This window comes from Arvicanthis niloticus, chromosome X, assembly GCF_011762505.2.
Source record: "Arvicanthis niloticus isolate mArvNil1 chromosome X, mArvNil1.pat.X, whole genome shotgun sequence".
Lineage (NCBI taxonomy): Eukaryota > Metazoa > Chordata > Mammalia > Rodentia > Muridae > Arvicanthis > Arvicanthis niloticus.
The window spans coordinates 90685280-90700772 of NC_047679.1; the positions used below are offsets into that span (position 1 = coordinate 90685280).

Sequence of the window (15493 nt, forward strand, 5' to 3'; positions counted from 1 at the left end):
GACAAAGTAAAATTGAACTAAAATGAACCTATTTAATGTAAACTGACTTGCGCTCTCTTACTCTGAAACAACTTTTTACAGTAACCACTGAGCCATCTCATCTCTTCAGTTCCATGTGTTCCTACTTTTTTTTCTATTTCCCTTTCTTACAATTCACTTTCTTTTCAGTGGCCAAGTATACCAATGATCTCTCAGTAAATTAAAAGAAAGTAATGGAAACACCTTTTTGTGACTCGGGAGATGGCTCAGTCAGTAAAGTGCTTAACTTGCAAGCTGAAGGACCAGGGTTTGATCCCCGGAATTCACATTAAAAACAAAACTGAAAACTAGTCATGGTGGTGCTTATTGTTCCAGCACTGAGTAGGCAGAGATAATTAGATCCCTAGGGCTTGCTAGCCAGACAGTCTATTCTATTTGATGAGCTCAAGGTCAGGGAGATATGTCTCAGATAAAAAGATACATGGTACCCGAGGAATGACACCTGACATTGTCCTCTGGTCACCACAATCATGCACATTCATGTGAACCTTCACACATATGAATATACACATGCATGTACACATGTTCTGGACCACTCTGCCCCACGCTTGGGGGCCAAAACATCCCAGACCACTCTGCTGCTCCGGTCTGCGGGTCAGGGTCTAGCAAGAGAGAGAGAGAGGGTGGGGATAAAAAGGAAGAGATGCAAAGAATGGAGACAAGACAGAGGTTCTGATCAAGTCTCTAGTCTGTTTATTGCCTCTCTCATTGAAGGGAAGTCCGGGGTATTTATACACTTTTGCCACGTGCCTTGCAGGTGTGGATATCATGTGCGCCTTGCAGCTGTGGGCACTAAACAGCAAAATAAGATATGTGGGATAAACAAGATATTTATCAGAGTGTGCTCAGCTGTTGTAGGCTGTTGAAAAACAAGTCTCTTGTCAGGGTATATGGCTCGAGATGGCTGCAAAGCTGATAGTCGCTTTCTGCTAGAAGTTGGTTCCCAAAATACACAGGTATTCATACATATATGCATATGAATCCTTTCTTGTTAATGTGTGAGCTTATCCTGTTCATAAAATCAGTCTAACAAGTAGTAACGACTATAATAACTTCTTTGCCTGACACCTAATACCAGATTGATTACTGATATAAAACAGCATTTCATGAAGTATTGTGGTGCCTAGAAGCACCTAATCTATCACATGACTCCTGCACCTAAGGCTCACAGATCATTGTGGAAGAGGGAGCAGAGAGATTGAACAAGGAGTTTGGTTTGAGAGTGCATCTCCCAGAAATGTCAGAAGCTATACTCAAAGTCTCATCGACATGACTTCCCAAACATGAGCCAAAAAAGGATGAACTCAGTAGGCATGCCAAAGTTGACAGAGAAAAGCCTATAAGACCTCAACCCTGCATAAAGACTTACAGGTACCTAAGGGGTGCTGAGCATGGGAGAAATATTCATTCCCAAGGAAGAGCACACTGATTGGTTATCCAATATCAGTCAATCAGTCCTGAAAACACATACACACATATATCATTCTATAGATCGAGAAGGCTATATTTATTTATTTAACAATACATACATACACAGCAACGATTGATGAAAAAAGAGGCCATGAATTTAAAAGAGAGTAAGAAGATGTTCATGGGAAGATTTGGAGGGAGGGAAGAGAGGGGGGATGATGTAATTATTTTATAATCTCAAAAAATAGTTTCAACTTGGAAAATAGAGTTTATTATAAATAAGAGAGACATGTACATATGTAAGTGTAATTTGGGAAAAAGCAGTTTTAGAAGTCCAAAAATTATGAACTAAATAAAGTACGTCTTTAAAATGCCATGAGTTGGCTGGAGCGATGGCTCAGCAGTTAAAATGTCATGAGTTGCCTGCCCCTAGAGACAGACATTGCAGGTGTGGCTGCTATGTCACATGTGTGTCAGTAGGTAGCAAAGAGGAGAAAGGGTATGTCTACTTTCAGTGTTCTGATCTATGAACATGTGAATGATTACTAACCTAACATTCGATGGGGGAAAAAACACCTAAGACAATTACCAATCTGGTATCCAGCAGATCTGAATGGGCTCTCAAGAGGGGAAAGTAAGCTGGAGACTACAAGAACCTTGCCTGGGACAATAGCCTCCTAGGGAAGTTAGCCTGTGACAGATGACCCTCTCAAGATGACCTATTAATTCTTTCCTGTGCTGTGGCATGGATGATGGAGTGATACCCTCATACTGCCTTGCTCCTTACCACCTATGGCAGACAGGAGACCAGGTCCTGTGCTCATGAAGCAGGAGAGTTGGCCCTGCTCTTACCTGCTACAGCACTTGGGGGAACAGGCCAGGTACTTTGCCTGAGCAGTACAGTAGAGCTGTCCCTGGTAGATGGGAGTGTGTGTGTGTGTATGTGTGTGTGTGTGTGTGTGTGTGTGTGTGTGTGTGTGTGTGTATGGGTTTGGGGTGCCGGTGATTTCTGCCACTTTTCTGTCATGGGATGATGTGGGCAAGGGAGAGATGCCCCCTCCCCGCCTCTTGTACCTTGCCACCTACAACAGGCAGAAGAGGTGGCCTCTAGATCATCAGAGCAGGAGAGCTGCTACTACACCTAACCTAGATAACAGGGTAGAGCTGGCCCTAGTTGCATGGTTTCCCAGTGAATAGGCCCCGAGGATCTGAGAGCCAGAGAGCCTGTGATCTGACCAGCTCAGATACTACTGCTCAGGCCCAGAGCCAGGACTTTGAATTGGCCTGACTCAACTTCTACCCCATTGATGAACTGCTAGAGTATGTGAAAAGACTGGTCCTAAAGACCCAAAACTACAGGATCTCCATGACACAGGGCAACAACAGGATATCCAAGAGAAGTCTCAGTGAGGTTTCAGGATTGATTGAGTAGCAGAAGCCAGAGGCTTTGCTCCAGACCACGGAGTCACGGCAAAGAACATTTGCAAGCAAAAAAGTGTAGACAAAAGAGTATACCGTGGGACACACTGTGACACACTACAGCTTCTAAAATGAGATGTTTGGTTTTTCTCTGTTAGTGGGGAGATTGCAAGGGTGGGTTGTGGGTACAAGGGTGGAGTGTGGGGAGGAGGAGATGAGAGGGATTGGGGTACATGGTGTGAAATTTACAAAGAACCTATAAAGAGTTTTTTTAAATACCATATGCTTTGCAAACTGCGTGTCCTCTAATATTTCTGCTGGTCAAGTGCTGTAATTTCACAAATCTGATTCCAGATCCCCTACCAGGCTGGAATCTGTACTATAACAACTGTCCTGGTAATTTCTTTTTCTCTTTGCCTTCTACTACAGTTTCTTCTTAATCCTGCTGATAAAGTGGCTTTTACTAATGATAAAGAATGTTTTTCCTGATTGAAAAAGACAGATGCACAAAAAAATCCATGTTGGATGAGCTTAGCTTAAACTCCTCCTTTTATAAATGGTGGACCACAGTGTGTTTGGGAGCCTTTTCTTTCTACTGGGTTGCCATATCCAGCTGTGATATGAAGATTTGTGCCCAGTCTTATTGTATCTCATTAGGTCATATTCAGTGGATACCCCTGCGAGTACCCCTCTTTGATTCTGTTTACTTTTTGAAGGAAAACAGAGGAGGAGTTGGTCTGGGGGAGAGAGGACATAGAAAAAAGATCTGGAAAGAGAGGAAGGAGGCAAAACTGTGGTCAGGATGAATAAAGTAAAAAACAAAACCCCCAAACCATATAGCTTCTCTATGAATGCTGGCAAGTTACCTCCTCCCGAGTATCATTTCAATGTAATCTTGTTTTAGTGTTCCAGCCCAGCTGAGTGACTCTGACGTTGAGTCACTCCAGACATGATCTGTAATAATAGGTGTGAAAGTTGTGAGCCATGTGTAGGATTTTAACAAAAAGTCTGTCCTTCTTTTCTGCCCCCCCCCAGGTGCAAAGAAGAGAAGGATGGGACCCTGTGATTAAGGAATATGTGATGCTCCCTAGTTTGCACCTGTCAAATGACTAGGCTGTTTGAGCTGTTTGCCCTATGAGTTGACTTTGGCACCTTCTCAGAGAGAAGTTAAAGGAGTGCCTGTCTGGGAAGAGATGTGTCTAGTGCAAGCTGTTTGCACCGTTTCTTTGAGCTCACTTCCATTCCGTCTTTAGCAAATCATTGGTGTGACTTGCCCACACAAACAGAAAGAAGCAGCTTCAATTAAAACTATATAGGGATGTTCACTAAAAAAATCCACAACACGAGTCCATCCAGGAACACCCTAGAAAACATATCCATCTTTATTCTTTGCTTCCTCGATTTTACTTGGACCATAATCCATCCAAACCAGAAAGGCTGCTATCACAAACCTATGGGGAAATGTACAGAGATGAAGTTCATTTTATTCTGAGTTTCTTTTCATTCAGCACTCAGAAATGTGATGCAGGCCTTGGCATCCATTATCTCATCTCCACCACTTTAAAGTTGACACCAACAATAACCAGCTCTAATTCCAAGGTATCTGTTCTTGAAGATTTTCTTCTTGACCGAGCTTTAATGAAATCCCCTCTACAGTCTCCTTAGCTAAGTCCCTATCTTGCATTTAGACTTTGAAATCCAGTTATAGTCCTTTATGGTTGCTGTCTAAATCTTTCACCTGCCTTCATCAAGAATCCTATTGGGTGAGTTTCATGAGAATCTCCCTACCTTCAGAGTCTTCTCTTAGAAAATTTCCATTCATTGATGTTTATTTGTTTATTTATATGCTGGTTAATTGCCACTTACCTTTGCTATAGTCAGAGTGAAAATCTGTCTTTCTCCTTTAATGCAAACCTTTGATATTGTTTTTCTTTCTTTCTTTCTTTTTTAGATAGGGGCCCATGTAGCTGATGACCTCAAACTCACTATGTAATGAAGAATGACATCTAGCTCCACAGTGCTGGGATTAAAGGAGTGCACCACCATATCCAGTGTTATATAGTACTAGAGATGAAATTTAGGGCCTTTTGCATACTACCCATGCACTCTACCAGCTAAGATACAGCCCCAATCATTCCCAAATGTTTTCTCCTTACCATTCTAACAAGGATAAAAACATTGTTGACTCTGATTTACAGATAATTGCAAATGAGATTGAAGATTATATGCAAGACCAACTTACGATAATGTAGGAAAATCTATCATAGAGGAGACATACTTTCCCATTGAAACACTAATTATTTTCTGTACATATATGGATAATTAGAAAACATCTTTTATGGTTATGAATGACGAGTGACAACAGAAACATAGTCAAAGGCCAGATCATGAAAGGTTTGATAAATTCAGTTAAATCATTTATACAGGGAATCAATCAAAGAGCATCAGATGAATGCTTTAGACTGAGCATTTTATCCATATTGCTATTGGAGGGATGAAAGAGTATACATGAAGGCAGAGTTAGGACATTCTTGTAAACAATATTTAAATACTTGCCCAAGCTAGTGATGGAGTTCAGCCAAAGAAGGTTTGATTAGCATACATAGAAACCTAGCTCTACAGAATAGGGAGGCAAAAGAAAAAGAGGAAGAGAAGAGAGAGGAAAAGTGAGGAACAGAAGAAAGGAAGCAAGAAAGAAAAGAAGGAAGGAAAGAGAGTTGGGCTTTAAGTAAAAGTCATATCGATCTTCCATTTTCTCCTGTGGAAAACAGATAACATATTCCTTGCAGTACTGCTCTGAGGATCAATATTATTCATGCAAGGAATATGGCATGAAGATAGACAGTAAATATTTTTCCCATTCTGCTTCTGCCTTACAACCAGGTCGTTAAAACATCTTTATACTGACCCAAGGCTTGTCATTTTTAGCTGCTGTGTAATGTAGTAATGTTATTGGGGGGAATGTAAAATAGTTGTAACCCCATTGTCTTTATATATTTGAGGAAAAATACTTATTTTCCTTGCCTTTCTTTTAGAAATTAATTTTGAAAGAAAAAAAAGAAATGAAGGAAGGAAGGAAGGAATGGAAGGAAGGAAGAAAGAAAGAAAAAGAGAGAGAGAAAGAAAGAAAGAAAGAAAGAAAGAAAGAAAGAGAGAAAGCAAGCAAGCAAGCAAGCAAGCAAGCAGATATGATGTGTGTGTCTGTAATCCCAACACTCTGGAAGATAGAGCAGGAAAATCAGGAGATGAAGGTCATTCCTGGTTCTAAAATGTGCCTGAGTGAAGGACAACTCGTCTCATATGAAAGTTGGGTATGGAATTGTCAAACAAATTTTAAATGTTAAGTATATATTAGTCACAAAGTAACTAGCATAGAAACTAAACCTTTTCAGTTTTTTTTCATCAGTTCATCTTTCTCTTGGTAACTTTTCCTAGAATATCTTCCCTAATTTGTGAAGTGAGCCTAATGCTCCAGGCATGGCTTAAAGTGTACCCAGTAAATTGGAGCAATCAGTTCTCTTGATCTGGATAATACAGTTGCACTATAGTTACTCAAATTGCTTTAACCCTTGTATCAGCCATGTTGTATAATTGGTACAATTTTAGCCTGTAATTAGCAGCAACATGAAAGTAGTTTTCATATGGGCACCTGCTTGAGTTTTCCATTATTCAGAACATGTATAGAAATGTTTTAATTTTAAAATAAGACTTTTGTTTTGTTCACTAAACTTCCATTTTTATTTTGGATCAGTTTTCCGGCCTTACATATGCAATATGTAGGATATACTCATTTGAACAAATACCATAAATTGGTATGATAATGAAGAGTAAATTTACCTCCATCTTAGTCCAGTTTTCCTGAAGCAATCATTATATTTTTGTGTAAATACTTTCAAATATGTTCTACACTTATGCAATGAAATGTGCTATGTTGGACAAATGATCACATGTAGTATATACTCACCTACATTCCATCTATTATATTTAATAAATAGAATTATTTTTAAGATTCAAATATAAGTTCATTTCTCTTTTCCCTTTCCTCCCTCCAAAACCCTCATATAACCCTGCTTGCTCTCTTTCCAACTCCTGGCCTCTTTTTCTATTAATTGTCATTGTGCATACATGTATATGTATATGCATATGTGTTCTTAAATATAACTTGTTTAGTACATATGATGTTAATTGTGTCTACGTTTTTAAGAATGACTTTTTTGGTACTGGAAACCCAATTGGTCTGTTTTACATGGGGAGGACCACCTTTCCCATTCCCAGCTTTCCTCGGTAACCTTTAGTTTGTGTATGCTTGACGTTTTGGGTGCTTTTCCTCATCCATTTTCATATGCCGATTGGTGTGGTCCTTGTTCAGTTCACATTTGGGCTACTGCACCCACCAAGTCTCACCAACAGGACTATGTGCTCGTTTGGTTTATCCCTACTCGCCATCCTGCATTGCTATAATTCCCATTGCTCTATGTTTCCCACCAGTTCTCTGGCTTCTGTTGCATTCATGCTTCTGTTCTCACTTGTCTAAATTCAAAAAGTTCTGTGGAGATAGCCATTTGGGTCACAATTAAATTAATACACTAAGCTTCAGACTAACACATGACTCATCATCTTATAATATTGAATTTGAATATTTAAGAATAGTACATCTTTGTATTTATGCAAGTGTTCTTTATACTTTTTGATGATACTTTAAAGTTTAAAAACGCTCTTCAAATAAACCTTATACATTTTTATTTGGTCCTGTTCTAAATGGAGTCTTTATCTCCATCAACACATTTTTGGTACTGGGAATTTAACTTAGGGCCTCACATATGTTTGGCAAACATTTGTTCTTCCAAGGAGTTATATCTCCAGCATTCTATCAGCATTTCTAATTATGGGAAAGATGAGATACTTCCTTTTTGTAAATTGGGGTGTAATTCAGAGGTAGAAACCTTGCTTATCTTGTATGAGGCTTTAAGTCAGTTCCAGGCCCAGAATAACACAGCACAACTCTTTCTCTGTCTCTGTCTGTCTGTCTCTCTCTATATATGATTATATATAGTTATATATATTGTTATATACTATATTTATATATAGTTATATATTATATTTATATACAGTGCTAGTAGATAGATGTTAGACTAAGATGAGAAAAGTACTTGAGTCCATGAGTTCAAGCTCAGCCTGAGCAACAGAAGGAACCTTTACCTCAGCAAGAAGAAAGTGACAGTACTGCTGTTTTCACTTGTAAACTAGTCATGACAATAATTCTTAGCTCTTGGAAATATAAATATTAAATGAGATCTAATAAAAAGCATCTGACATAGTGGTGGCACATAGTAATCATTCAACATTTGTTTGAGAACATAGCCCTCTTTTGAATAATAATCTACCGCAGGTCTATAATCAAATGCTGTATAGATGTCTGTTTCTTTGTCATAGCTTCTACATTCTCTTTTTAGTATTCATCTTGGAGTATGAAACATGTAATTTTAGTCATTACTATAAGAAAAAATGGTAGTTTATAAGGTGAGTGGCTCATTTTCTAACCATAAGCAATCAAAGCAATTTTCAGCAACCTTCTGTATTTCTATTCTTCTTTCTAGGTTGCCTTAAATATATCCAGGTAATAGTATACTTTCCACAACACCCCCGAACACTTTAGTAATTATTTGGAAGAGACAAAGATGCAAACTCTCTAGCTATGTTTTAGAATTGTTTTTCCAGAGAGCTCATATCATGTAACAGAAGGGATTTTAGGGGCAGGGATGGCCGTATGCTCACTTCTTTAGAAATCTACAACACCCATTCTAGTGACCTGCTGTTTGGGTTCAGAACAAATGCCAATCTTTAAATCTTGAAAGAATAGGAATTTCATTTTTTTCTATTTTCTTTGAAGTGATTAGAGTGGGAGACTGATGTTTTGTTTTTAAAGTAGTGCACACAACCATGGTTGGTGTAAAGGAGAGTCATTTAAAAAGGCTAAGGCTAGTGCCTAGCATATTTGTGTATACCAGCTCTGGTTCTCAGAAGTCTCTGGTGACAATGGGACTAGGTCTTCTAAGCAAGTATAGCTGTTAATATTTCCTTATGTTCTGTGACATTTTCAACCTTCAAGAATGTTCCCTCCTTTTGTAGTTCTTTTTACAGATAACATGAGATTTTCACCCTGTAAATGAGAACTAATTTCACAGGTGAATGACTGTAGTAAGTAATGTTAATTTGGAATAACCCAAAATGGGTAGACGGCAAGAAATAACCAAACTCAAGGCTGAAATCAATAAAATAGAAACAAAAAAACTATGACAACAAAACCAAAGAATCAACAAAACAGAGTTGGTTCTTTGAGAAAAATTAATAGGATCAACAAACCATTATCTAAATTAACTAAAAGACAGAAAGACAGGATCTAAATTAAACAAAATTACAAAAAATAGTGGGATATAACAACAGACACTGAAGAAATCCAGAGAATCATAAGGACATACTTTAAAACATGTCCTCTATCAAATCTAGAAGAAACGGATCATTTTCTCCATACATACCACTTACCAAAGTTAAATCAAGGTCAGATAAGCAAATTACACCACACCTATAATCCCTAGTGAAATAGAAGCAAATATATGCATATTTGAAAAAGATATTAATGAAATTGCCTAATAATGAAGGAGGACAGAGTCCCAGCTGGACATCACTTGTCACCACATGAAATGTCTTGTATTAAGAATTAGTTATATCAAATTGAATTGTTGGCAAAGGGGGTCCTGTGAGAACCCTTAAACAGCCTAGACCCTTGACAAGACTGTAGGTTGCTGTCCTCAAACTGACAACAAGGCCCCATTGCTGAAGACAACACTGTTAGTATTGAATATCTATTTAGCTCATTGAGTATTGTTAGGTTGAGATGGTGTTTACATAAAGCTCTCACACTTTCTAGTATCTTTGGTATGAGAAGATACTCTGCATGCTACCAAAGTAGAAATGTAATTAGCAAACATAGCCACAGACCTTTTAATCTTCAATGGTGTCCTGTTTGCAACATATGTTAGGGTAGCAGTGGCACAAGTTTGTGGGAGTAACTAACAATATCTGATTTGACTGAGGCTGACTTCATGAGATGGAACCCTAACACTGCCTTGGGTAAGCAAGAATCTGAGACTAGTGGCCCAGAGACCTAGGGTAAAACCAAATGCTATTATTTTAAAAATACAAAACATCTGCTTATCAGTGAATAAATACCATGTGTGTTCTTTTGTGATTGGTTACCTTACTCAGGATGTTAATTTCTAGTTCCATCCATTTACCTAAGAATTTCTCGAATTCATTATTTTTAATATTGTGTAAATGTACCACATTTTTTGTATCCACTCCTCTGTTGAAGGACTTCCGGATTCTTTCCAGCTTCTGGCTATTATAAATAAGGCTGCTATGAACATAGTGGAGCATATGTCTTTTTATATGTTGGGGCATTTTCTGGGTATATGCCCAGGAGTGGCATAACTGGGTACTCAGGTAATGCTATGTCCAATTTTCTGAGGAACTGCCAGACTGATTTCCAGAGTGGTTGCACCATCTTGCAATCCCACCAACAATGGAGTTGTGTTCCTCTTTCTCCACATTCTCCCCAGCATCTACTATCACCTGAGTTTTTGATCTTAGCCATTCTGACTGGTGTGAGGTGGTAGCTCAGGGTTGTTTTGATTTGCATTTCCCCTAAGGATGTTGAGCATTTCTTAAGGTGCTTCTTGGCCATTCAAGTTTCCTCAGTTCAGAATTCCTTGTCTAGCTCTGTACCCCATTTTTATTAGGGTTATTTGGTTGTCTGGAGTATAATTTCTTGATTTCTTTGTATATATTGGATATTGGCCGTCTATCAGATGTAGGATTGGTAAAGATCTTTTCCCAATCTGTTGGTTGCCGTTTTGTCTTATTGACAATGTCCTTTGCCTTACAAAAGCTTTGCAATTTTATGAAGTCCCATTTGTCAATTCTTGATGTTAGAGCATAAGCCATTGGTGTTCTGTTCAGGAACTTTTCCCCTGTGCCTAGGTATTCGAGGGTCTTCACCACCTTCTCTTCTATTAGTTTCAGTGTATCTGGTTTTATGTGAAGGTTCTTTATCCACTTGGACTTGAATTTTGTACAAGGAGATATGAATGGATTGATTTGCATCCTTCTACATGCTGTCTTTCAGTTGAACTAGCACCATTTGCTGAAAATGCTGTCCTTTTTTCAATGGATGGTTTTAGCTCCTTTGTCAAAGATCAAGTGATCATAGGTGTGTGGGCTCATTTCTGGATCTTCAATTCTATTCCTAGATCTTCCTGCCTGTCTCTGTACCAATACCATGTAGCTTTTATCACTATTGCTCTGTAGTACAGTTTGAAGTCAGGGACAGTGATTCCCCCAGAAGTTTTTTTATTGTTGAGAATAGTTCTCGCTATCCTGGGTTTTTTGTTATTCCAAATGAATTTGTAGATTGCTCTTTCTATCTCTATGAAGAATTGATTTGGAATTTTGATGGGGATTGCATTGAATCTGTAGATTGCTTTTGGCAAGATGGCCATTTTTACTAAATTAATCCTGCCAATCCAGGAGCATGGGAGATCTTTCCATCTTCTGAGATCTCCTTCAATTTCTTTCTTCAGAGACTTGAAGTTCTTGTCATACAGATCTTTTACTTGCTTGGTTAGATTCACTCCAAGGTATTTTATATTATTTGTGACTATTGTGAAGGGTGTCATTTCTCTAATTTCTTTCTCAGCCTACAAAACAAAACCATAGCAATATAATTACTTCTTATGACATTCTGCTGTGTTCACAGTTCAGTGCCTTGCTTAGTCTTCATCAGAGAAATTTCTTCCTGCAGCAGATTGGAATAAATACCTAGACACATAACCAGATATGATACAGAGAGTGAGAAACCTTGGAACACTCATTTCTAAATGCAATTTCATCAAATGTGTTCCCTAAGCACTCAGGGAACCCTTACAAAGGAGGAGATGGAAAGAGTGTAAGAGTTGGAGGAGATGGAGGACATCATGGAATCAGGCCCTCTAAGTTCACAGGGTTGATGCACATATGAACTCACAGAGACAGAGACAGTATGCACAGGGCCCGCGCAGGTCTGTACCAGATGAGCTCCTAGAGGTGAAAGGAGATGTGGACACATGCCCCCATCCCTAAACCAGAAACAATGTCTAATTAATAAGCACTTGCAAATGAAAATGTAGTTTCCTCTAAGGGTATCTCACTGGGGAAATAAATAACTTTAACAATAGGCTGCATGCCCAGCAATAGATGGCCAACAGAAAATGAATTCAACAGCATCTTTGGAGGCTTCTTGACATGGAGGCATGTCAAGGCTGTCACTACTCTAGAGGCTGTGAGACCTGAGAGAACGGAGTAAATAAATGGGGCAGACTAAAGTCTCATGCAATAGCCAACTATGTTTAGGGCTTCAGATGATTTATACTTTGAAGGTTAAGAAAAAGTCAGGCAAGTAAAATTCTCATGGGTTCAAGCTGAATACAGAAAGAAAAGCTGTAGGGGGCAAAACCGTATTTTTCCATGGAGGCTTTCCCTAGAAAGGATAGTTTAAACATTTAATTAACTAACACCAACAAGCAATAATGAATTATTTGAAGTAAACTCATTTCTATCAGCTACACCTGGGAGAACATGAAACTACATTTCAAGAACAATTTCATGTTTTGAAGAAACCGAGGTCACAAGATTCTTACCTTTTTTTTTTTTTTTATTACAGTGTTCTCACAAGTGCTTAGAATTCTCTTTGTGTGACACCATTCTTGGACTATGGTGTGACAGGACTCTTTGTTTTTTTTGGGGGGGGGGATAAAGGCCATTTTGGTTTTTTGTTTGTTTGTTTATATATATTAGGTCCTTTACATACATTATGGCTTCTTCATTTAGTGGTTTTATAAGATTTCTGAGTGTGCAAATGAGTGGGTCTCTGTTTCTTGTGCCTTTTCTTGGGCTCCTTTCCTTCTGTTTTTATCCTATCCAATATTTTAATCTTTGTTTTATCTTATAATATTTATTTTTATTATTATTCCAGAGATGACTTTGTTTTCTAATGATAGAGAGAAAGGGATTGGATGCAGATGTGAGGGGAGGTGGGGAGGAGCTGGGGGGAGTAGAGGAAGGAAAAAATTTTTAAATTGACTTCATTATTCTGTTGCTCTTGCTCATTTTTCATTCAATTTGGAGTGAATACACCTAATAACTTTTGGATGGAGCAATGATTTGAAAACAAATTCTCACAAATGGGGCTTTGTATAGAAAATTTTGCATATTCAGCTGTCTTCAAGGTCCATATTTCTTCATAAATGATTGGTACAGAAAAGTTTTTTAAAAATTTATTTTATTGTTAATTTATTCAATTTTCATACCAATATTAGCCCCCCTCCCTTTAGTACCTCCTCACACAAATCCTACCCCCCCAATTCACCCTTCTCCTCTAATAAGGGGGAACCCCCCTGAGTATCCCCCTCTAACAACCATGTCAAGTCAATGCAGGACTGCATACATCACCACCCACTGAGGCCAGACAAGGAGGCCCAGTTAGCGGAACAGGATCCACAGGCAGGTAACAGATTCTGGAACACCTCCTGTCCAGTTGTTGAGGTACCCTCATGAAGATCAAATTGAACATCTGCTACATATGTACAGGGTGCCTAGGTCTAGCCCATACTTGCTCTTTGGTTGCTGGTTCAGTCTATGGAAGCCACCAAGGGTCTAAGTTTGTTAACTCTGTTGGTCTTGCTGTGGTGTCCTTGCCCTTTTTGCATCCTTTTGTCCTTCCCCTAACTCTTTCACAAGACTTGCCAAGCTCCTAATGTTTGGTTGAGGGTCTCTGCATCTTTTTATGTTGGATTCTGGGTAGAACCTCACAGTTATACTAGGATTCTATCTGCAAACATAACAGACTATCACTAATAGTGTCAGGGATTGGTTCTTCTCATGGGTCTCAATTTGGGCCAGACATTGGTTGGCCATTCCCTCTGTCTCAGTTCTATGTTTGTCCCTGTACTTCTTGTAAGCAAGACACATTTTGTCGATGGGTTGCTGTTCTTATCCCTTCACCAGGAATCTTGCCTGCCTACAGGAAGTGGCTACTTCAGTATCCATAACCCCCAATGGTGGAGTTTCAGCATAAGTAGCTCCCATAGACACCCTGGGGCCTTTCCCCACCCATTTCAGGTCTCTTGCACATTCTAGAGATATTCTTACCCCCACCAATTTCCATTGTCTCTCCCCTGCTCTCTCTATACCTGATCCCCCTGCCTCATCCCCTATCTTATATATATATAAAAACCACAAAAATGAGTACAGATAAACAATCTTGAACAATAAAAGAACTGGAGGTATCACCATCCCTGACCTCAAGCTGTGCTACAGAGAAATAAAGTTTGCATGGTATCAGTATAGAAACAGACAGGTTGGCCAGTGGAATTGAATCAAAGATTCAGAATAAACCCACACATGTGTGAACACTTTGATTTTTGGTAAAGAAGCCAAAATCATACAATAAAAAAAAAAAGAACACAGAATTCAAGAAGTTAGACACCAACAACCCAAACAACCCAATTAAAAAAAAAATAGGATACATAGCTAAATAGAATTCTCAATAGAGGAATCTTGAATGGCTGAGAAGCACTTAAAGAAATGTTCAAAGTCCTTAGTCATCAGAGAAATGCAAATCATAATAACCCTGAGATTCTGCCTAACACTCATCAGAATGGTTAGGATCAAAAACTCAGGGGACAGAAGATACTGTGGAGGATGTGGAGCAAGGGGAACACTCCTCTGTTGCTGGTGGGACTGCAAACTGGAACAACCACTCTGGAAATCAATCTGGTGGTTTCTCAGAAAATTGGAAATAGTTCTAGCTCAAGACACAGCTATATCACTCCTGGGAATATACTTAAAAGATGCTCCCTATTCCACAAGGACACTTGCTCCACTATGTTCATGGCAGAATTATTTGTAATAGCCAGAAAGTGAAAACAACCTAGATGTCACTCAACTGAAGAATGGATTAAAAAATGTGGATCATTTACACAATGGTATATTACTCAGCTATTAAAAACAAGGACGAAATAAAATTTGCAAGCAAAGAGATGGAACTAGAAAATATCATCCTGAGTAAGGAATCATCCTGAGTAAGGAATCCCAGACCCAAGAGGACATGAATAGTGTGTACTCACTGATAAGTGACTATTAGCCAAAAAGTACAGAATACCCATGGTACACCCTACAGACCCTAAGAAGTTAAACAAAAAGAATGGTTCAAGGATGCTTCAATCCCACTTAGAAGGGAGAACAAAATAATCATGGGAGGCAGAGGGAGGGAGATACCTGGGTGGGAGATGGGAAGGGGGAAAGATGGCAGGATCAGGTATGGTGGAAGACAGGAAAGAAGCTCAGAGGGCCAAGCGAATGGATTGAAATATGCAGCTGCTGTGGGTGGGGGGAACTCCTAAAAAGTCCCAGTGACCTGGGATGGGGGAGGCTCCCAGGACTCAATGTCGGTGACCTTAGCTGAAATGTCCAACAGTGGGGATATAGAACCTGGAAAGACGACTTTCAGTAGGGCCCCCAGTAGAGGGAT

At 39.0% G+C, this 15493-nt stretch overlaps 1 protein-coding gene and 1 non-coding gene across 2 annotated transcripts in view; both read left to right on the forward strand.

Moving 5' to 3' along the window:
* The window catches only part of Rtl4 (retrotransposon Gag like 4), a 324491-nt gene that overhangs the window by 164402 nt on the left and 144596 nt on the right, over nucleotides 1–15493 (forward strand). The window lies entirely within an intron of this gene.
* LOC117695623 (small nucleolar RNA SNORA17) lies at nucleotides 1872–2007 on the forward strand. Its single transcript, XR_004604674.1, has one exon. It is a non-coding gene; the product is annotated as a small nucleolar RNA SNORA17 (small nucleolar RNA).